Here is a 25,361-nt window from a genome sequence, read left to right as displayed (position 1 = left end):
CACAATGGTGTGATCACTCCCCTAGAGCCAGACATCTTGGAATGTGAAGTCAAGTGGGCCTTAGGAAGCATTACTACGAACAAAGCTAGTGGAGGTGATGGAATTCCAGTTGAACCATTTCAAATCCTAAAAGATGATGCTGTGAAAGTGCTGCACTCAATATGCCAGCAAATTTGGAAAACTCAGCAGTGGCCACAGGACTGGAAAAGGTCAGTTTTCATTCCAATCCCAAAGAAAGGCAATGCCAAAGAATGCTCAAACTACCGCACAATTGCACCCATCTCACACGCTAGCAAAGTAATGCTCAAAATTCTCCAAGCATCAACAGTATGTGAACATCTATGAACTTCCAGATGTTCAAGCTGGATTTAGAACAGGCAGAGGAACCAGAGATCAAATCGCAACATGTTGGATCATCGAAAAAAGCAAGAGAGTTCCAGAAAAACATCCTACTTCTGCTTTATTGACTATGCCAAAGCCTCTGACTCTGTGGATCACAATAAACTGTGGGAAATTCTTAAAGAGATAGGAATACCAGACCACTGACCTGCCTCCTGAGAAATGTGTATGCAGGTCAGGAAGCAAGAGTTAGATCTGGTCATGGAACAACAGACTGGTTCCAAATCGGAAAAGGAGTACGTCAAGGCTGTATATTGTCACCCTGCTTATTTAACTTATATGCAGAGTACATTATGAGAAACACTGGGCTAGATGAGGCACAAGCTGGAGTCAAGATTGCCAGGAGAAATACCAATAACCTCAGATATGCAGATGACACCACCCTTATGGCAGAAAGTGAAGAAGAACTAAAGAGCCTCTTGATGAAAGTGAAAGGAGAGAATGAAAAAGTTGGCTTAAAACTCAACATTCAGAAAACAACAATCATGGCATCTGGTCCCATCACTTCATGGCAAATAGATGGGGTAACAGTGGAAATAGTGACATACTTTATTTTGGGGGCTCCAAAATCACTGCAGATGGTGACTGCAGCCATGAAGTTAAAAGACACTTACTCCTTGGAAGAAAAGTTATGACCAACCTAGACAGCATATTAAAAAGCAGAGACATTAATTTGCCAACAAAGGTCCATCTAGTCAAAGCTATGGTTTTTGCAGTTGTCATGTATGGATGTGAGGGTTGGACTATAAAGAAAGCTGAGCGCTGAAGAATTGATGCTTTTGAACTGTGGTGTTGGAGAAGACTCTTGAGAGTCTCTTGGACTGCAAGGAGATCCAACCAATCAATCCTAAAAGAAATCAGTCCCGAATATTCATTGGAAGGACTGATGCTGAAGCTGTAATTCCAATACTTTGGCCACCTGATGCAAAGAACTAATTCTTTGGAAAAGACCCTGATGCTGGAAAAGATTGAAGGCAGGAGGAGAAGGGGATAACAGAGGATAAGAGGGTTGGATGGAATCACCAACTCAATGGACATGAGTTTGAGTAAACTCCAGGAGCTGGTGATGGATAGGGAGGCCTGGCATGCTGCAGTCCATGGAGTCGCAAAGAGTTGGACACGACTGAGCGACTGAACTGAACTAAACTGAACTTCGTGTATTCACACCATTTGTCCTGTGACTTTTCAGTTTCTCCCACTAAAGGATGGTGGTGACAATTTAGTCTCTAAGTTGTGTCCAGCTCTTGCAACTCCATGGACTGTACCCACCAGACCCTTCTATCCCTGGGATTTCCCAGGCAAGAAAGGTGAGATGGGTTGCCATTTCCTTCTCCAGGGGATCATCCCGACCCAGGGATGGAACCCAGGTCTCCTGCATTGCAGGTGGATTCTTTACTGACTGAGCCACCATTTCAGTTTCTCCCACTAATAAGAGATTATTTTCCCACTCCTCAAATCTGGGTTCAGCCATATGACTTTCTTTGACTGATAGATTGAAGCAGAAGTAACAGTGTGCCAGTTATGATCATAATGCTTTAAGAAGTCTCATATATTTCTGCTTGCCTTCTTTGATTCTGTTATAGCATGAGAAGAACATATTTGGACTAGCCAGCTGATCCCAAGAGGAAGATGAGGGATGTATAGAACAGAGTCGCCCAGAAAAAGTTCATCAACCAAGCCCAGACCAGGTCAGCTGTTCCCCAGGTGACGCATGTATAGAACAGAGTCGCCCAGAAAAAGTTCATCAACCAAGCCCAGACCAGGTCAGCTGTTCCCCAGGTGACGCATAGACAAATGCACGAGTCAAAAAAAGACCTGCTGCTTGTTTAGCCTGGGTGAGCCAACCTAAAGGTACCTGAGAAATGACAAATGATTTCTGTATTTAAGTCACTAAATTTAGGGCGGTTTGTTACACAGCAATGATATTTTTTCTAACATAGCCATTATCAAACTTCATTATAATCCTTGGATTAATTTCCTCTCTCTTGAGAACTGAATTCCAGTACGATTGAAGCTATGCCCATTTGCTCAACACATTATTTCAAGTTTGGTACAGTCTACTGGTATGCAACAGATACCCATTAAATAAGTGGTTGTAAAATCAATTCCTTATTATTGCAAAACAGTTTCTCTTCCATTCTTTAGTCTCTGTAGCCCAGACAGAAAACTGCCCACCTACACTTTTCAAAGCTCTTCCATGGTAGGCACACCATTTTAACCTGACAACCATCCTGCAAAGTAAATTATGCTTATTTGATCTCATGCTAGACAGAATGATTGAATACAAGCCCCTATTTTGTTCATCTATTATTGTTTATCTCATTGTGGTTTTATAGTCAGTACTAAACAGATGGATGAACATTAACAAATAAAGCATATTCTTACATTCGGCATCACATTCTATGTTCCTCCAAATTTCTTCCCCTGTATAAATTAGATTCAAAGTCAGTCTTTGAATACATGCAAAATCTGTTAGGAATTAAGATCCTGTTCTTACATGAATGGTTATTGGAAACCTGAATATAGTGGTGAAAATTGCACTTAAATAGTCATCAAAGAACTCATCTCATGCACCTGTTTCCACATGGTGCTTTGGAAAAGGGAGAGATGCAGAGAATTTTACAATCTTTTGTTAATCCTTTGTGCCTTTATATCACATCCCAACTCTTCACTTGCATTGAAGGTTCATAATTGTAAAAGTCTGGCATTGTCAAGGGCTCAGCCACATGAACTATAAGAAAATGGAGATTTTATTGATTTAGCCCATTTTTTAACTTATTTTTTAATAATTGTGGTAACAGTGTGAGGGTACTTAATATCATTGAACTGTATACACTCATTTAGCCCATCTTTGCTGCTATATAATCTCAAAATCCTTAACCTCTAGGACCTGTAGGACAAAAGAAACTGACTATGTTTGAAAGGAACCCTACTTGTCTCCACTACAGAGAAATATACTTTCTTCTCATCTACAGTCTTTATGCTCTGCCTCCCATAGGAGAGGGGCGTGGGGAAAAAAGTATCCTTTGTGTTAGAACATGCCAATCTCTTATTACAACCACCAACACCAGGTGTGAGCTGAAGAAAATCACTAATGCAAGGGGCCTGGGTTTGATCCCTAGTCAGGGAACCAGGGAGCTTTCCAGGTGGGGCAAGAGGTAAAGAATTCTCCTCCCAATGCAGGAGATGCAGGTTCGATTCCTGGATCAGGAATCTGATCTCATGCAGTAGGAAATGGCAGCCCGCTTCAGTCTTCTTGCCTGGAAAATTCCATGGACAGAGGAGCCTGGCAGGCTACAGTCGATGGGGTCACAAAGAGTCTCGGACATGACTGAGCATTCACACATACACACACACAAACACACACACATACACACACACAGATTCCATATGCTCCAACTAAAGATCCTGCATGCTTCCACTAAGACCCGGCACAGCCAAATAAATAAATATTTTTAAAAAAGAAAGAAACTTCCTCCTTGCCTAGACCCTCATGAATCTTACATGGAAACTGGGAGTAAAAATAACATTATGTCACAGTGTGAGTGTGAGGATTAGACTATATTATGCACATAAGGATTCAGAGATTGGCTTGACCTATTGAAGATTCTTCACAAATATTACTTATTATGATGCAATCTTTTATGCATGGTTGATTCCTGAAGTACAAATAACCCATCAACTTTCCCAACTCTATGTGAGAAGGTAAAAAAAAAAAAAAAAAAAACTTGCACTAAAGTGAGATCTGTTTTCCCCTCCCTTCTTAGTCTTGTGCATTCCTGCTTTTTAAAGATACTTTGTAAATACTGCCTCTTCTGTGTCCTTGCCTCACACAGAGCTGGTTTCCTCTTCAAGTCACCTGAGCTCTCCTCCATCACACCACTTGTTACCTGGCACTGGAATAGTCTGTTGATTGGTCTGCCTCCTCACTGGATTTTAACTAGCTTCAGGACAGGGTCCATTATTCCTCCAAATAAGCACTTCTGAGTACTGATCTGGCCCTCCCAATTGCCCAGGACAGTGCCCAGGACCCATCGGTGCTCAGTAAAGCTTTAGGGAAGAGAGAATAAACAAAAAGGACACTTGGACAAAAAGAGTGGACATGATGATGGGTCTGGCATCAAAGCAAGCAGTCAGGTTGAAACGTCCAAGCGGGAGAGCCACAGTCTTGTGTCCAGAACCTAGAGAAGGGCACAGATCAACACAGGCTCTTGGCAAGCAGGTGACTGGGCATAGTGGTTAGGGCTGCAGGCTCTGGCGCCAGGACCCTACCTGAACTTGGCTCGAGGCTCCATCCCTCACCAGTTGTGTGGCCTTCAGCGAGTTACTCACTGATGAGCCCATTTCCTCATTTGCCAAGCAAATACCTTGATGCCTTCCTAAGAGTGATGTGAGGCTTAAGTGAAATACTAATTGGAACTGTTTGCCTAGCACATAGTTAAGTGCTTAATAAATGTTAACGGCTACTATTGTTATTATTGTTGTTACTAATGGCTGAAATTATAGGCTTTGTAGTCAGAATTGAATTGAAATCGGTGTTCTAGCTCCTATTCGGAGAAGGCAATGGCACCCTACTCCAGTACTCTTGCCTGGAAAATCCCATGGACGGAGGAGCCTGGTAGGCTGCAGTCCATGGGGTTGCTAAGAGTCGGACACGACTGAGCGACTTCACTTTCACTTTTCACTTTCATGCATTGGAGAAGGAAATGGCAACCCACTCCAGTGTTCTTGCCTGGAGAATCCCAGGGACGGCGGAGCCTGGTGGGCTGCCGTCTATGGGGTCGCACAGAGTCGGACACGACTGAAGCGACTTAGCAGCAGCAGCAGCAGCTCCTATTAGTTTTTGTGACCTTGGGCAAATTAGTTAAATTTTGTAAACCTCAGTTTCCTCATCTATAATGAGGCAATAATACCCGTGTTGGGAAAAGAACAAATAAGAAAGTAGCATCATGATGCCTGGCCCCTATTAAGTTCTCCATAAAGATCATTACCATTAAGTCAGGAATCCCCACACAGAGTTCAAACAGGGGCAGGGACAAAGTGGAATCCAGATAGCCTGGAGCAGTGTCATGGGATCGGGTCAAGGAAACAGTGTCACAGGTCTACTGAAAGAGGCTTGGTTACCTTTCACCCTGCTGAATGCATGTGTAACCAGACCTAGGTGACTGTCATATCCCAAGGAGTCAAGTATGGGGACATGACAGCCTCCCCCAAACCTAAGGTTGGGCATCCTTTGCGTTCCCACAGCTCATTGTGTTTCCTCTGTCTTGTCTTCAGTTTAGAAGTATTTATGCAGGTGTCAACACCATGTCTCATCTCCCTTGGTGCCCCTACAGCCTGGCATAGTAAAGGAAACCAGTAACATTCACTGAGTTAGCAGCACTGACAGACAGCTAGCTGAGACTCCTTCAAGTCTCAATTCCAAAACTTGGGGTCTATGGCCCTCAATGTATTTCTTCATGTCTATACTCACTTGTATTATTATTTGCTTTAAAAATTTTGGAATTATCTTGGGCCAACTACAAAGTAAACTGGTTTTAAGTCCTCAACTTTAGATTGCATAAAATTTCTGAGGTCCACAAACCTAAGAGAAAAGCCAAACTGTCTTCTCTCTTCTTCCTACCTCCACTCCCTGCTCCCCCAACAAACGTGTCTACAGAATCTCACCAGGTAGTAAATCAACTGTTAAAAATGGCTATTTTGTAAAATAAAGTTTTGTGATACTTTTCCCAAGGAAGTGGGGGGGAGGGGAGCAAACACGGTGTTTTTTAGTCATATATGCACACACACACACACACCAAGAAAACTTAGCTCCTAATCTTAGTGGAGTTGATCTCTGTGTGTTTCAGAAACCCAATTTGCAGCCTGGGAAAGTGATATTTATTTGAAGGAGCTTATTGCCAAAAGTGAATCATAAATCTGCTGGCTGTTGAGACTTCAAGGCAGAAAGAACAGAGGCAATTATTAGTCTGAATGTTCCACTGACAATATGAAATCTTTGTCTTTCAAAGCATTTGTTTAAGTAAGAAAAAGTTTGCCCATGCTGGAGAACATTCTATTATGGGAAATGAAACTTCTGAAAGCTCCAAAGCTTATTTATATATTTGCCAGGCTTCTCTCTGCCAACTTTCTTCTCTCCCAGAGCGTCCGTTAATGCTAAGAAAAGCCTCTGAATAGCACACGTTGTAAGCAGAGAAAAATCTTAATGAATGTAATATATTTGGCAAATCTGTTTTATCTACCAAAGAGATTTCCTTCCTCTCTTCATCACTCATCTCTTTTATTTTTTAATGTTTTTCTCCTTGATTCATCTTAGGTAGTTTATTTTTCTGTCCTTCCAAAAATAAAAATAGAAACTCAAACAGTCTCTTGACTTTCATTCTCCTGTTGTCATTTTCTATTTCTTCCTACTTACTCGATTTTCCTCCTTTCGGGAAACTCTAGAAGAAGGTATTCTTGCCTGGAAAATCCCATGCACAGAGGACCCTGGTGGGCTATAGTCCATAGGGTCGCAAAGAGTAGGACACGACTGGGCGGCTAAGCACAGCAACATAGCACAGAAGGTTGGGGTGTGGAGGAGCAGGCAGTGCAGGGACCTTTAAGAGCCCTGTGCTAACTTCCTTTCTCTAGCTCAACCAGAGAACTATCCTTTACAAAACCCAGCTCTCAACTATGCACTGTGGACTATGCACTTTACAAATGGTCTTTGGCCAATATACATGCCAAGCTCGCCTCCCCCTCCCACTCAGCATGGTCCTTCCCTCCACTGATACATGCTCAGGAATTGCTAAGCCATCATAATACAGATCTGAACAGGTCCACATAAGTTATCAGCTATAAAAAGTGGGAGTTTTTTGGTTGTTTATACAAGGCATTCCAGATCCAAAAGATGCAGGGGTAATTTCCTCCTAACACTAATGAGGGTAAATATGAGTTGAATGCACTTGTATATCTTCATACATAATTCTCCCTTCTATCAAAGCTCTGCTATCTGACACCACACCTGTGACATGAGATTCTGTTGACACTTTGCTAGTCAGAGCATGGTGCCCCTGCCAGAGGTATCAGCATCACCTGATACAGAGCCCCAGTGGCTCAGTAGTAAAGAATCTGCCTGCCCTGCAGGAGACATGGGTTTGAACCCTGGGTCAGGAAGATCCCCTGGAGGATGGCAAGGCAACTCACTCCAGTACTGGGCTTTCCTGATGGCTCAGCTGGTAAAGAATCAGCCTGCAATGTGGGAGACCTGGGTTCGATCCCTGGGTTGGGAAGATCCCCTGGAGAAGGGAAAGACTACCCACTCCAGTATTCTGGTCTGGAGAATTCCATGGACTGTATAATCTGTGGGCTTGCAAAGAGTTGGACACGACTGAGCTAATTTCACTTTCACATAGCATCTCAAGCCCCATCCCCTGACCTGCCCAGTTGGAAAATTCATTTTAACAAGATTTCCAGGTGGCTCTCCTGCACATCAAAGTCTGAGATGCTCTGTTAACAGAAAGTGCATTCAAAAGCACCTGGGGTTTGGCTTGGAGAATCAAGGGGCTGCACCTGCTAAGCCTGCTGTTTCTGCTGTGCCACATCCTCTGCATGGGGGTCATACCTCTGGGCTGCCTTCAGGCCCCCTGCCCCTTCTCCATCTCTAACTGCCTTCACCTCTCCATTCTCTACACTGATGCCAGGGCCTTGGTCTCCATAACTGCAGATGCTGCTGGTGCGTGTGCCGGCCACGCTCCCCACTTCCTGCATCTGCCATACCTGTGTGAACTGTTATCACAGAGACTGAAGACTTGACATTTACAGTTCCCTTCCCAGAGAGGAGCATGAGACATTTCATGAAAGCTGCACATAATCCTCCTCAGTCCCCTGTAGAATGGGGAAGGGGATTGCATTTTAAAATAATCCAATTTAATTTCTCCCACCTACATGATATTCTCTCCCCTTCTTGAGAGAAGGAAAGCAAATAACTAAATCACACTGCCACTGGGGGAAGTGTGTGTGTGCGTGTGTGTGTGAATGTGTATGCAATATTTTTGAGTTTCAGAAAGGTTTCTGGTTCCTTCATTGTCCACCTGAAACTATCACAACATTGTTAATCGGCTATACCCCAATACAAAATGTAAAAGTTAAAGCAATAACAACATATGTTGTTATTCAGGTCTTTTAATAACAAGTTATGATTTCACCTGTAAAAAACAAAACCAACCAAACAACAACAACAACCAAAAAAAAAAAAACAACTTCAGACTATTCATAGGACTTCTGACTCTCTGAAGATAGGCACTTCCAGGAGTAAGGCTTCCCTTGTGGCTCAGCTAGTAAAGAATCCACCTGCAGTGTGGGAGACCTGGGTTTGATCCCTGGGTTGGGAAGATCCCCTGGAGAAGGGAATGGCTACCCACTCCAGTATTCTGGCCTGGAGAATTCTGTAGACTGTATAGATGGCAACCCACTCCAGTGTTCTTGCCTGGAGAATCCCAGGGACGGGGGAGCCTGGTGGGCTGCCGTCTCTGGGGTCGCACAGAGTCGGACACGACTGAAGCGACTTAGCAGTATAGTCCATGGGGTCTCAAAGAGTCTGACACAACTGAGCGACTTCCACCTCACTATAGGAATAATCCACTCCCCACTCTGCAAACCCTGGCTACTGACCAGAAGCTCATAACCCCAGAGGCACCCATACTCCCACGGCTGCAAGGGTTGGAGACTGTATGTGATGAATGTGTCCCTTGAACTTTGTCTAGCTTAACACTGAAGACACAACCTCAAACCACATCATTAACCTTTCAGCAGATCCTGTCCACATTGAGGCAGTATAAACACTTCTCCACACACATACCCATGCACTTTTTAGTTCCTTATTTTTTGTGTGGGGGTCTCATACTCCCAAGCAGCCTCCAGCATTAAGTCATTCCCTTGGAATCATGAGTGCTACCTTTCTTTCCTTTTAGGCAGACAAAACGTGGGCAGGCAGCCTCTGGCTGATGCAAACCAGTGAACTTTTCTCAGACATACAGGGTTCCAGCCAGTTTGTTGTGGTTTTGTTCCTCTGAATAACCTGACAGAGTCACGAACACCCTGTCAAGCTCATCTGCTTGACACTCAACACCTCAGCCCTGTAAGGAAAGCAGGGTTTGGAAGCTTCCAAATGGCTCACACCTTCTGTCAGGTCACCAATGGGCATAATACCTCCTCCCAGCTGCACTTGTGAGACACGTCAGAGAGTGTGCTCCCTGACGGGTAGCCTTAGGCCTAGAACTTTTAAAATCCCTCCAAGAACAAAAAGGAAGAGTTGCATCCTCCTTCTACTTTAACATGGCCACAGACATTGTTTTATGTTGGACTGCCAGCAGTGTGAGAGTAAGAGAGGTAGAAACGGGCAGCTTAGGAAGAGGGCTGGACCTCTCACAGGGGTGCCCACCCTGTGTTCTTCATGGAGCATCTGTCCTCTGAAAGCCTCTGCAGGGCTCTATAAGAACACAGCAGGCCCCTGCCCCTGAACTCCTCACTGAACTTTACAACCTCTGCAAACTCTAGGACCCCTGCCTCTCTCAGGAAGTCCCCACCTATCATCAGATTGAGATAGAAGTCTTCTCTCCTGGCCATGGAATGAAACAACCTCTCAGAAATGAAACTTTATCTAAAATTCCATTCAGATTCAATTCAGTTCAGTTCAGTTCGGTCGCTCAGTCGTGTCTGACTCTTTGCGACCCCATGAATCGCAGCACGCCAGGCCTCCCTGTCCATCACCAACTCCCGGAGTTCACTCAAACTCACGTCCATCGAGTCGGTGATGCCATCCAGCTATCTCATCCTCTGTCATTCCCTTCTCCTCCTGCCCCCAATCCCTCCCAGCATCAGAGTCTTTTCCAATGAGTCAACTCTTTGCATGAGGTGGCCAAAGTACTGGAGTTTCAGCTTTAGCATCATTCCTTCCAAAGAACACCCAGGACTGATCTCCTTTAGAATGGACTGATATTAAACCCAGTTAATTCAGCTGCAACAGAGACCATAGGGATGTGTTTTGAAGAAGGAAGAAAGCCATTGCTTTAACTGAGTTTCAACAGAGATGTTTCACTTAGAGTGGGGCCTAGGATGTAACTTTTCTGTGAGTCTCAGGGATTTGTCAAAAATTCAACTTGGATATTTTGAGATCCTTAGGAGGATCTAGTTGGTAACAGGGGATGGTGACTTGCTTGCCACAGATTAACTGAAGTGGAAAATAAGATTAGTCTAAATGACCCCCGTGCCTATTTCTAGAATAGTCTCTAAATGAAATGTTCTTTTCTCACAATGCATTTCATTGTTTTGAGAGGAGTTACCGTTGTTGTCGGAGAAGGCAATGGCACCCCACTCCAGTACTCTTACCTGGAAAATCCCATGGATGGAGGAGCCTGGTGGGCTGCAGTCCATGGGGTCACTAAGAGTCGGACACGACTGAGCGACTTCACTTTCACATTTTCACTTTCATGCATTGGAGAAGGAAATGGCAACCCACTCCAGTTTTCTGCCTGGAGAATCCCAGGGACGGGGGAGCCTGGTGGGCTGACGTCTGTAGGGTCACTCAGAGTTGGACACGACTGAAGTGACTTAGCAGCAGCAGCAGCAGCACTGTTGTTTTAATTTCTAGTGGAGTATAGTTGCTTTATAATGTTGTGTTAGTTTCTACTGTACAATAAAGTAAATCAGCTCTACATATACATATATCCCCTCTTTTTTGGATTTCCTTCCCATTTAGGTCACCATAGAGCACTGAGTAGCATTCCCTGGGCTATACGGTAGATTCTCATTAGTTTCTATTTTATACATAGTATTAATATATCACAATGCATTTTTATAACATCATTCTTTCAATCTACTAAAAAAGGAACAAAACATAAGAATGGCCCTCATTTTAGCCCTTAGTCCTAATTCTGCACGTATTTAGAAGCTACCAGACTTAGTGGCATATAATCCTTGCTGCTGCTGCTAAGTCACTTGAGTCATGTCGGACTCTGTGTGACCCCATAGACGGCAGCCCACCAGGCTCCGCCGTCCCTGGGATTCTCCAGGCAAGAACACTGGAGTGGGTTGCCATTTCCTTCTCCAATGCATGAAAGTGAAAAGTGAAAGTGAAAGTCGCTCAGTCGTGTCCGACTCTTAGCGACCCCATGGACTGCAGCCCACCAGGCTCCTCCGCCCGTGGGATTTTCCAGGCGAGAGCACTGGAGTGGGGCGCCATTGCTATCACTGCTTCCATACTGTGCAACAAATATTTGGTGTCCCTACTGAGTGCTTGGGGTCACCGTGGAGGATACCAAAGTATGAAACTCTGTTTACTACACAGAGTTGCAACCCACATAAAGCCAAGCTGGCCTTTCCTCACCTAGAAGTCAACCTTAGCCTGGAATCTATCAAAAAAATGCTCAAAAATAACCAAGAAGCAATTTATATCTATATTAAAATCTATTAAAATTCCTCCAAAGAGATCCCACTCATAACACACAGCAAAACTGATTGAAACCATATTTTTGTCACTTTTATCTACATAAGTATATTATTTGGTATGTGCATTTCTGTGCATTGCCCCTGGAAGCTCTCTTCTCCAAAATCTCTCAAAGTCAGACTCCCACAAGATTTCTTTTCTGTCTGCCTTCCCTGTGTCCATAGGTAACACTTTTCCCTTGTCAGCAGTACTCCGATAATTCCAGTGGAAACCTGGCTGACCTCTCCCACAATCAGTCAGTGATTGGCCCAAGAACCCACCTGGCAAGACACGGGGGCGGGGAGGCAGGAGGGGCTGCAGGCTGCTTCTCCTCAGCAAACCAAGGAGGGGAAATGCTGTGAACATATTTAAATGATATTCTTGCCCTATTTGCAGGGAATTGTTTAACAAATATTAATTGAATACTTCTTTTATGGGCTACACACTACTCAGTATGAACCTTACTGATAAAGCAGATATGGTCCCTACTCTCAAGCAGCTTAGTCTACAGAGGGCAGCAATTCTCAGTAATTGAATAGGATGGGTCCTACAGCCACCAGCAGGGTACGACTCTAATCCAGATGTCCTTAGGTGTAAATTAGAGCATCCCATATCCAGTGATTATGTCTGGAGCCCTCCTCGAGAAGTTGCAAAATTCCCAAAGAGAAGGAGATGGGGAGGGTGAGATATATTTTCCTGTCTCAGCTGAAATCTCCCTCATTTCCTGCCTCTGCTGAATTCTTGCTCTCTGTTCTGTGCCTGGAGGTCAATCCTTTTTCTCCCTGATTCCCTACTCAAGCAACAAGGGAACAAAGCCTGTGATGTGTAGCAAACTTTCGCTAAAGTTTTCTAGGTCACCGCCAAAGAGTTACATTCCTGCGTGACATAGCAAATAACTTAAAACAACACATTAGTCACCTCATCTTAAAAGTCCCTTTGGAGACTTTGCTGGTGGTACAGTAGTTAAGACTTTGCCTTCCAATGCAAGGGGCAGGGGTTTGGTCCCTGGTCATGGAACGAAGATCCCACTAAGATCATGGAACTAAGCCTTGTGGCCCAAAAAACAGCCAAAACATAAAACAAAAGAAATATTGCAGCAAATTCAATAGACATTTTAAGAAATGGTCCACATCCATGACACAGGGGATTTCACAATGGTCTACCTACTTCAATTAGCACCTTGTCATTGACCGTCTTGCTGCTGCTGTGTGTGTGCACACACACACACAGACACAGACACACATGTGTGCGCATGCAAAAACTGCCCAAGGAATTCCAAATTCCTTTCACTTTGTTATGCACAGAAATTCAGTTCTCTCCAACCCTTATATCCAAATTCAACTCTAGAACCAACCTTGGATAGCTAAAAATTTCAGCTACTCAGAGGAGAAAAAGAGCTTGTTGTATGTTAAAAGCAAAAAGAATGACATATTTATAGTCTTTTCCCCAATAGGATAGAGCCTCCTTTATTAAGTGACAAAAAGAATTATGCCAATGCTGAGAGATATAAAATTTGTCCCTTTCTGTGTAATAAGATTAGACCAATACTTGCTAAGACTCACTAGACTATAAGTTCCAAAAGAGCAAGGATAGTGTCTGGCTTATTCTCTGCTGTATCTAGTATCTAGCTATCTCAACAAATATTTTGAATAACTTACTAATATCCTGTTCAGTACTGACATTCTGTAATTATTTAATATTTGCAATTCTTTCATCTATTTTTGGAGCTCCCTTGATGGCTCGGTGGGTAAAGAATCCACCTGCAAAGCAGGAGACATAAGAGACACAGGTTCAATCCCGGGTTGGGAAGAACCCCCTGGAGGAGGAAGATGGCAACCCACTCCAGCATTCTTGCCTGAAGAATTTCGTGGAGAGAGGAGCTTAGTGGGCTACAGTCCAAAAGGTCACAGAGTCAGACACAACCAAGTGAAAGCAGAAACAACCTATTTTTATTTTTTTTACCATACTTCTCTCACATTTGGAGGACGTGTAGAAGAAATCTTTTAGTCAAAAGAGTTAAAACATTAAATGTATATACTTATTACTGTATCAGAATTACTTCAGCTATGAATAACTGAAGAACCACTCAAAATAACTTAAGTGACAAAGAAATGTATTATTTCACAGAATACGAAGTTCAAAGATGAGGCTGTCCTAGGGCTAACCAATTTTGCAGCTTGGCAACAATATTGATATTCAGGTTCTTTTCAGATTTCTACTCTGCCATCCTCAGTGAGGTCCTTAAGACATTTTATAACTGCAAAATGGCTGTAGCCACATCAAACATCATATTCCACACAACAAAGCCCTTCTCTGGTCCTTCATCAGGAACAAAAATAACCTTCCCAGAAGCCACTCTGTAGACTTTAGCTCACATTTCACTAGCCAAAACCACATTACCTGCTCAGTCCTAAACCAATGCAAGGGAAATGGAATAACCACAACTGTGCAAGACTAACCAGGATTCAGTTCTTAGAGCTGGGACACCAGAATCCCAAAAGAACCCAAAATCCTTGAAGAACATGATCACTCCTTGCCTGAACAAAACCGGAGTTCTATTAGAAAGGATAAAGGAAGGAGTGTCTGCTGGGTAGTCAACCAACAGTATATATCATACTTACTATAATTTTTAAAAAAGCCATTCTGAATGCAATGAGAATTATTTCAAATGGGGAACAAATTCCTATCAAAAGGAATGTTTTTAAGACTGGGTCACGGATTAACCTAAAATTGTCAATGTTGGTGTGTTAATCTCTTTTTCCTACAGACCTTTGATCGTATTTTGAATCCAAAGTTATTGGGAATACTAAAGATAAAAATTGACAATGTCTTCCTTCCAATTATTTAGGATTCCTGTCTTAATTGGAACTTTTCAGGATATTCTGATGCCATGACACAAACAAACAAAAACCATACACAATTGATCACACCAAACTCTAGGAAGTTGTTATTTATTTGGAATGCTATATAAGCCACCCTCTTAGAAATATTCCATTACCTTTTGGAAGTTTCTCTCCTGGATACCAAGCTAGAACACAGAAGAGCTGGTCATTAACACTAATGACCATAGCAAACCATAATAGACACCGAAGCTATAAGTACAAAGTGTCAGGACATGTAGTGTAGATCCACAGAGAAAGACAACAAACCATTTTCATCTCCATTGTTCTTGATAAATCAAAGACTCTTCTAGGTGCAAGTGACAAAAATCTGACCTTTTAAAGTATCTTAAGCAAAACAGGAATTTTGTTGACTCATCCGAACATTCTCTGTGAATCTCCATAGAAAGGAAACTTCTTTCCAATTTAAACTTTTGTATCATCATTTAGGATTTTTTTGAAAGAGTAGAAAGTTTAAAGGCTTCCTGCTTGGGTGCCAAATAGCACAGCATGATAAATCTTATAGCACCCAAAATTACCATCAGTAGAAACCCAGTCGCTCACATCTGCTTGTGGAGTTCCCTTTACAATCAATCAGGTGTATTGAAAAGGTCTTTGTGATGCAGAAGGGAATAAAAGTCACCTGTGTTTTTCAGTTTATTCTAATTTGTACACAAAATATAATTTGCTACACTGCAGGTCTCTTGCTCAAAGAGATTCAAAACAACAAAAGCAAAAATAATCACTTCTCTTCTGAGAGTGAGATAAGTGATAGGAAATCTAGCTGTGATCAGCTGGGAAATACATTAAATCTAAACCATACATAGAAACAAAGATTTTTAGTTGGGGGGAAAGACCTAAAAAATGTATCACTGCAACCTCTTATGTCATAGATAAAGAAATGAGGTCAATGGCCTTGTAGTTAGCATGGCCAGTTGCATGCATAAGTTGATTTTCATTTCCTCCGCAATCCCAATTTGACTATATGAAAGGTATAAACCCACTGGGCAAAAGAGAACAGGAGAGGACATCCACAGCAGACAGGAGACCACAGGGAGTGGATGAGTGGTGGTCACACTAAAGTCAGAGAAATCTGGAAACTGAGTGACTCCAGACAGATAATCCAATGGCGAGAAAACCTACTTTTGCCTCTAAACTGCAGAGAGGCGTGGGAATTGGTGACACCAGGTACCTCTGAATGGTTGAAGGATGAAAATAAAGATCCAGAGAACTGGTAGAAAGTCAGGATAAGGGCCAGTAAATCTTAGGTCACCTTCCCAAATCTACTTAGCCAAGAGATTGTTCATCCATTTTGGCAAAAAGTGGGAAGGTTTTCACTCTAGACACTGAACCAGAGAAGCTCCATGCTAAGGCAACAGAGGGAGGGAAGGATGAGACACAATGGGGGAATTATACTGAATTAATAATGATGATGATGACAATAGTTAAAATAAGTGTGTGTGTGTGTGCACTAAGTCATGTCCAACTCTTTGCAACCCCATGGATTGTAGCTCACCAGGCTCCTCCGCCCATGGAACTCTCCAAGCAAGAATACTGGAGTGGTTTGCTAGTTAACATTCATGATGTTTAAAGGGCTTCCCAGATGGCTCAGTTGTAAAGAATCCACCTGCCAATGCAGGATATGGAGGAGACATGGGTGCAATCCCTGGGTCAGTACGACCCCCTGGAGGAGGAAATGGCAACCCACTCCAATATTCTTGCCTAAGAAATCTCACGAACAGAGGAGTCTGGAGGGCTACAGTCCATGGGGTCCAAAGAGTCAGACACAACTAAGCACGCGTGCACACACACATGATGTTTAAAACACTGTAGGCACTTCATAGACCTTGATTCATCTAATCCCAAAAACTCCAGGTCTCCCCCACTTTTCAAAAGTTCAATTTACACCACTTCAATTTTATTAAAGACCTAAATTAGTATCGTTTTCACTAACTGAAAGAACTCAAAGACAATTTTCACTTTTACAAAAAAAGACAAAGTGCAGAAACAGTGTTTATCTGCCTCAAACTGCTTGGGGTGAACCACTACAGAGGCATCTGGCACTCTGGGCAGTGAGTTTGGCACCACCAAGCTCCTTCCCCAGGTACCACACTCAGCATCTCAGCACAAGCCACCAGAGCTTTGAATTGTGTCTGTGAGCCTCTGTGCTCTATCTCCATTTATTTTGTGTGCTCATTAGCAAGATGTTTTTCTAAGGTATTGATAATTGCTTCTTCTCTTTACACTGTTTCAGCTTATGGAATGTTTCTTAAGAACACTCTACTTTTGGATAGCAGGGGAAATCTATATTCTATAAGTATTACTAGGGCCCTTATTTTACAGATGATCAAACAGGTTTTAAAGAATTTAAAGAACCACAGAGAAAAGCCCTCAGGTCCTGCCAGATTCAAGTCACCCATCAGCCTGATCCACCAAAGACCCAAAGCTTTTATTCAACTCCTTAAAATGTTACAATTGCATAAGAACAGACAGCCAAGGACACTGTATATTTGAGGAAAGTCTCTAATGTGGAAAAGAGGAACCAAAGAAAATTGGAAAATGGAATTCAGAAAAATAAAAAAGAAACTAAAATGTCTTCAGAGAAATAGGAAAAAATACTGATCCAAGGAACAAGTACAGAATGTTATTTTTTAAAGAATTTTTTAAATTTAAAATCCTAAATAGAAAAATTAGAAGTTGAAATTAGAAAATACATAAGAAAACTATGTATATAATCAATCTATGATTCAAATATCTTATTAATAGGAGTTTTGCAAAAAAAAAAAAAAAAAAAAAAAAAAAACAGAGAAAAGGGAGGGGAGAAAATTACCAAGGAAATGATTCAAGAAAATTTCTCAGAAATGAAAAAAGTGAAAGGCGTATTGTGTGTCCAACACAATGAACAACAAAAACAGCTCTACAGCACACAAGTAATTCCAGAATATCAGCAATAAAGAGAAGTTCCAAAAAACTTTGAAGAGGACAAGGAAAACATGTACAAAGAATTAGAAATCAGAATAACATTAGATTTCTCAAGAGGAACCCTAGAAGTTAGTAGACCAGAGAGAAATATCTTCATAATTCTTAGGGAAAAAGATTCCTAAACCAGCTTTGACTAACTCACTAATCTATCCTGCTCTACCCTGCCCTACCCAATCTAACGTGCAACCAGCTTCAACTCCAGAAGAAATTTAGCAAATTCCCAGGGGCCTGTGGACTGGCCTGCCCTTGACCGAGGTGGCAGCCACGGCTAACACTAGAACCCCTCCAGAGCTGCTGCCGCCATTCCAGGGCCTCCAACCTGGACAACTTTTCCGTGGCTCCCTCTATGGAAATTTTTATCATTTGTTGCAGACCCAGACTATTTCACCTTTATGATAGGTTTCCAAAATCTGATCTGTTGAAGCTAGTAAATTAATTCTCTATTTGTTTTCTTTTGGCTTCTGTAACAATTACCACTAATTTAATGGTACATAATAACACAGGTTTATCATCTCAAGTTCTGTAAGTTGGAAGGCTGGGTAGACTAGACTGATTTCTCTGCTACTAGCCTCAGAGGCTGTAATCAAGGTATAGTCTAACCTGAGCTCTTCTCTGGTGGCTCTGAAGGAGAAGCTGCTCCCAGACACATTCCCGTTGTTGGTAGAATTCAGTTCCTTGTGGAGGTAGTGTCAAGGTTTTTCTTATAGACTGTCAGCCAGAAACCCTCAGTTCTTAGAGGTCTCCCTTCATTCTGTGCACATAGCCTTCTACATCTCAAGGCCTGAAATGGCACATCAAGTCCTTCTTACACTCGGAATCTCATCGGCTTCTCCCACTGCATCTCCAGCCCAAGAAAGTTCTCTGCTTTTAAGGGCTCTTGTGATTAGATTGGGCCCATCCAGATAGTCCAGGATGAACGACTATTTTAAGGTCTGTAACCTTAAATACATCTGCAAAATCCGTTTTGCCATGTTATGTGACGTATTCACAGGATCCTAGGATTGGAACATGGATCTTGGAGGAACCATTCTGCATACCACAGTTTCTACAGAAAATAAACTCAGTTTATTATGTGGGTGTGCATGCTAAGTCACTTCAGTTGTGTCCGACTCTGCGACCCTATGGACTATAGCCTGGCAGGCTCCTCTGTCCATGGGATTCTCCAGGCAAGCATACTGGAGTGGGTTGCCATTTCATTCTCTAGGGGATCTTCCCAACCCACATCTGTCTCTCGCATTGGCAGGCAAGTTCTTTACCACTACCACCACCTGGGAAGCCCCAGTTTACTATGGCAATAGATAAATCTATTTTCATCCCTGATCCTTCATTGGAATAGGAACATTTGTACTTACATATGTATCTGATAGCACCTGCAATTACTAATACAACAAAATTTGAGTGCTTACTATGTAAAAACATTGTGGTGAGCCTTGGGAATTAAAAAGTGATTAAATACAGAGTCCACTCTCAAGATGCTCACAGTACAGCAGGTGAGATAGAAAATAATCCTCCTTAGAAATGCAGGGGGACTTTATCAGAGATGACCCACCTATCACCCGATAAGACTCAGTCAGAAACTAAGTGATCCAGATCCAGTAAGAAAGTCCAGTACTTATTTCACTACGGTGCACCATCTCTACTTTACAAGTTTTCTGTTCAATTTATTTAGCTCTTTGCCTCATTTTTATAAAGCATGTGATACAATTATGGATTTAGGGAACACCCAAAAGACACCAATTGATTTTTACTTTTTACCTTTGAGCTTACTGCACAAGATGGGAGCAAAATTATACCCATACTCAGACATTATTGCTTTGTTGATTTTCACGTTTCCCAAAATGAATAATTTTTTGTTGTTCTACCACAGCCATTAAAAGAAACAGAAGATCTGATCTGTGGAAACATTGTGGTTGTCACAGGGAAGCCTCCTGGAGGACATGCGGGCTATTGATATTCTCTCCTCAAACTGAAAACGGTCTCTGGAGATCCATGAGAGACACAGAATAACAACAAAGACTGGAAAACAAATTGATGGAATCAGAGATGGCTGCAGACCCGTGAATAGCTTTTCACGCTGTTGCCATTTCAGTTCAAATTATACTTCAGTTTTGCAAATTGACGGAAAAAAAAATAGTTTTATTTCAGTGTGTTTAACTTTTCAGTTAAAGACCAAAGAGCAGATTTCTACACTCAAAATGGTTCCTTTTGGTTGCTTTGTTAAAAATCACAAAGCTCCTTTCCCCTCAAATGAGGCCCATTCATTACATTGCAATGCTAGGAGCGAACTCAAAGGAGTATGTGTGACTGTATGAAGGTTTTAATATTTTCATAAAGATCCTCTCTTTGGCTCCTCAAGCATTTGCCTTTCATTTTGTTTTATTGAATTAGGCTGCAAAGCACTTGAGCATGAAGCTCTTTGTCATCTCTAACCAAGCTTACACTGATTCCACGTATCCATATGCCTCGTCTTGGTAGATTAATCTATACATCTTTTCCACTGAAAAAGAGAACTCTCTAATTTATTATGTAAAAGGACAAGCCACTTCCATAGCCTATTTGCATGCAGGTATGCTAAGAAGCAGATTTGTTTCCTCAGACTTAGAGCTGACTCCTTTAGTGGCATTAAACCAAGGGGAAAATGAAATTATATTGTGATTTTTATGGTGGATTATGCTACAACCATGACAAAAGCAGGCTGAAATCTTGGCTTTATATTTCTTTAAATATAAGCAAATTTTAGCACAAAGAACTCTAAACCAATATAAACAAAACTCTTCACACAGACACACCACACATACACACAACCTCAAAAATGCAAATCACACTATTAATTCACCTGCCACTCATTTAGGTCACTTTATCCTTAGCCCAAGCAGAGGACTTCCTGGGATGGTAAAGGGCTTTATACAAGTGACCAAAAAAAATGTGTTTTCCTCACAAATATTACTCTTACAAATATTAATAAGGGAAATGTATAAAATGAGCAATAAAGCAATCAAGAATTTCAGAGTCTGAAGACCTTAGTTACTGTTTATAAGGCAGAAGCAAGACAATATTTTCTGAAGACCCTCTCCTTAGTCACAGAAAGTTTTTAGATGCATTTATAAGCTTCTCTTTCACCTTATTCTGATTCAGAAGCATCTTTTCTAAGAGGCATGTGTACCTGACTTGTCTATTCTACAAAATCTATTGAATGCCTCCTCTGTGCCAGGCACTATTCTGGGTGCTGGTGTATAGTAATGAGCCAGTCAGATGAGTTCTCTATTGTTGTGGAAAATGAACAGCAAACACATGAATATATTAACATTAGAAAACTTCAAAAGCAGTGAAGGCTTTGAAGAAAATTCAATATGACAAAGTGAAGCCAGTGGCTAATGGAGCAACAGCAGATGTGGGTATCAGTAGAGACCAAAGCTGAGATCTAAATGACAAGAGTCGATCACATAGAATCTGGGTAAGAGTCATCCAGGTGGGGGCAACAGCAAGTGCCAAGGCCTGAGCTGGAAATGAGACCCAGGCTGGTTCACTCCAGCTGGAACAGGAAGACAATCCATCCTCCATTCACTGAGCCTCTGTTCAGTAGAGCCCGGGAATATAGAGGTAAAAACTTCCATTTCTGTTCTCAAAAGGCTCAGTCTAGTGGGAAAGACAGACAAAAAATTTGAACTTTAATAACGCAGTAAGTGCTATGATGGCAGTATGCACGTGGGATATGGGACACAAGAGTACAGATCAGGTAGGTCATGAAACCAGTCATAAATTAGGTGCCAGCCAATGTCGGATTTTCATACTGGATTAACCATTAATTAACATACACCTTAGCAGGTGAAAGTTATTCATATTTTCATGCATTCAGTGTATCAGTCAACAGATACTGAGCATAATACTCCAGGACTACCTTAGGTGTGAAAGCAAAAGTGTTAGACACTCAGTTGGGTCCAACGCTTTGCAACCCCATAGACTGTAGCCCTCCATGGGATTCTCCAGGCAAGAATAGTGGGTAGCCTTCTCCAGAGTATCTTCCTGACTTAGGGATCAAACCTGGTCTCCTACATTTCAGGCAGATTCTTTACAATCTGAGCCATCAGGGAAGCCCATATTAGGTATAGGGGATTCTACAACAGCTAGGGTGCTTTCTGTTGCTAAGAATAGAAACTTGTGTGTGTTAGTCGCTCAGTCATGTCCAACTCTTTGCGATTCCGTGGACTGTAGCCCACCAGGCTCCTCTGTCCATGGAATTCTCCAGGCAAGAATACTGGAGTGGGTTTCCATTTCCTACTCCAGAGGATCTTCCTGACCCAGGAATCAAACCTGGGTCTCCTGTATTTCAGGCAGATTCTTTACCATCTGAGCTGAAAGTCAACTCAGAAATCTCAAAACAGGGACTTCCCTGGTGGCTCTGTGGTAAAGAATTTTCCTGCCATTGTAGGAGACACAGGTTTGATTCCTGATCCTGGAAGATCCCACATGCTGAGGAGCAATTAACCCGTGGGCCACAGCTATTGAGCTTCTGCTCTAGAGCCCAAGAGCCGCAACTACTGAGCCCATGTGCTGTAGAGCCCGTGCTCCACAACAAGTGAAGCCACCACAACGAGAAGCCCACACACAACTAGAATAGCCCCGATCTCTGGAAGTAGCGGAAAAAACCTACACAGCAATGAAGATGAGGACAGCCAAAAATAAATAAATAAAATTATATTATAATATCATATAAGAAACGAATCGCCAGTCCAGGTTCGATGCAGGATACAGGAAGCTTGGGGCTGGTGCACTGGGATGACCCAGAGGATTGGTATGGGGAGGGAGGTGGGAGGGGGGTTCAGGATTGGGAACATGGGTACACCCGTGGCGGATTCATGTTGATGTATGGCAAAACCAACACAAGATTGTAAAGTAATTAGCCTCTAATTAAAATAAATAAATTTAATTAAAAAAATAAATATCAAAATGGCTTAAACAAAAGAGGAACTTCTTTGATTTGCCTAACTGACAAGTCCAGGAGTTTGACTTCAAGTACAGGCTAGTCCAAATTTCAAACAATAAAGGTAAGTCCATCCAACCTCAGAAGTACAAAACTGTAGGCCTTCAATTATAACTTACATTTTGCACATCATTAAAAATTTCCTGCTCTTTGCAATGGTGTTCTTTCTTTCAGTTTGATGTCTTTAATTAGCCCTATATCTTAAAGATGCTGGGTCCAGCATTTGGTATTTGATGTTCCTACAGGTCTTTGTTGCTGACAACAATGTTGCCATCTCTATGTCTGGTTTATAGTCAAACACATATATGTCCCTACTTGCTTTTCTTTTTAATGGAAATTTGATGAGGAAAGTTCTCAGATTTTCTATAACATTCATCATAAAATAACTCTCTGTCCCAGAATCGTGCTCAAAAACCTTAAGTCATTTTGAGATAGGTTGGTTGGAGTATGAGTTTTGTTCATACATATATTTGTTGAATATAAAAATCAATAACATCACCACTCTGTACATTTATCTAATATAATAATCAATATCAATACCTTTCCTGATATTTACTTAATATAATAATCAATAACAATACTGTTTGTTTATTTAATGACATTGATCAAGGAAGAAGACCAAATCTATGTGCTTTACACACCCTACGTACATTCAGACTGGGCCACTCACTGCTAACGTCTCCCTTCTACTTCGCACCCTCCAGACCTAAAGAGACAGCATCCTTCTTCTCTTGGCTATGGAAGGCACTGGGCAGTAAATTACCATATTTTTGTGAGGCAGTCAGCAAAAATATGTGATGGATCCCCTCTCTACATTATTCTTGGTAATGTGAAGGAAACGAAGAAATAGAACATGATTTATCCCTATATTTGTTAGTGTAATACTAGCTGCTGCAAAAGATAAATCCCAAGATACCAGTAGCTTAATATTTGATAAACTGGTAAGTTAGTTGCTTACCACCTGATAGTACAGTGTGGCTATTTCTGGTTGCTCAAATGTTTCCATATAATACTTTGGGGACCTAATCTTCTTCCATATTACCTTCTCCTAGAATCCTACAATCCTCTGCATTCAGATAACATACATGGAAAGAGCATGGAAGACCAAGTGTACAATGTTTTAATAAGTCAGACCTGGAAGTAGTTCCCATCACTTCTTCCTAGATCCCTTTGGCTTGATCTCAGTCTGCATATAACTAACTACAAGGCAAGCTGAGAATACAATCTGGCAATACAACTAAAAGGAAGGAAATGGATTTGTTAAACAGCCAATCTCTGCCACCATCACATCCTTACTACTACTACTAAGTCGCTTCAGTCGTGTCCAACTCTGTGCGACCCCACAGACGGCAGCCCACCAGGCTCTGCCGTCCCTGGGATTCTCCAGGCAAGAACACTGGAGTGGGTTGCCATTTCCTTCTCCAATGCATGAAAGTGAAAAGTGAAAGTGAAGTCGCTCAGTCAACTCTTCGCGACCCCATGGACTGCAGCCTACCAGGCTCCTCTGTCCATGGGATTTTCCAGGCAAGAGTACTAGAGTGGGGTGCCATTGCCTTCTCCGAGCACATCCTTAAGTTGCCTATAATTCAAAGAGGAAGATAAAATGAGACAAATGAAGTAATATACATCTGTAAAAAGAGAGAGATTAGAGACTGTAATAGTCAGAATATTAGAGACTTTAATTTCTAAGGAGAAACTTTAAAAATGAGTAGAATTTGAGGATGAACCTGAAGAGCCACTCCAAGAAATAAAACAATACAGTATAAGTAAAATCAGAAGTAGAGATAGGCATGCATCTGGCAGAGGAATATAAAGGACTTATCTGACAACTGTACAGAGTCTATGCCAGAAGGTAGAAAACAACATGCCTGGCTAAGGAGACTTGTATGAAACTACCTTGACTAGGACCACGGATTGTGCCACCTTAAACACATGTTTGACTGCATTATGTGTGTTGCACTGCATCAGAATTCCTATGATACAGCCAAAGAGCCAAGTGTTCTTTACCCTCTTTTTCTGAGTAATCTCTAAATCTCAGCTGACATTTCAAGTTTGAGTAGAAAATGTTGATATTACCTAGAGGGTGTATGTGCGTTAAATCGCTTCTGTCATGTCTGACTCTTTGCAATCCTATGGACTGTAGCCCGCCAGGCTCCTCTGTCCATGGGGATTCTCCAGGTGAGAATACTGGAGTGGATTGCCATGCCCTCCTCCAGGGGATCTTCCCCACCCAGAGACTAAACGCCTTTCTCCTGAGGCTCCTGCATTGCAGGCAGATTCTTTACTGCTGAGCCACCAGGGAAGCCCAGCTACCCCTCACTGATTTTGAGTTTCTCAAAGAACAAAGAAAAAACAAATAGAAAATTCTAAGAGATAATGATTAACCTAAATAACCATCTCACTTGTGAAGTAAACTACCAGTCTTTGTAATACAACAAAGTTAAGAAGTTGTTGAGAATCAGATGCTCCAGTTGAGGACACGTAGGAGTAGATAATTAAATTCTTAACCATGGACACAGAATTACAGCAAAATTAAAGTAGAAACTAAATGCCAGTAGTTCCCTCTTTGGAATAACCACTAAATACCCACAGAATTAGGGAGACCATGGCTTTAATCAAATACTTCCTACAAAAGGGGAAGTTTCTAAAGGTTAAT

This window comes from Bubalus bubalis, chromosome 4 (assembly GCF_019923935.1).
Source record: "Bubalus bubalis isolate 160015118507 breed Murrah chromosome 4, NDDB_SH_1, whole genome shotgun sequence".
Classification (NCBI taxonomy): Eukaryota; Metazoa; Chordata; class Mammalia; order Artiodactyla; family Bovidae; genus Bubalus; species Bubalus bubalis.
Note: the sequence above shows the minus strand (reverse complement) of the source record.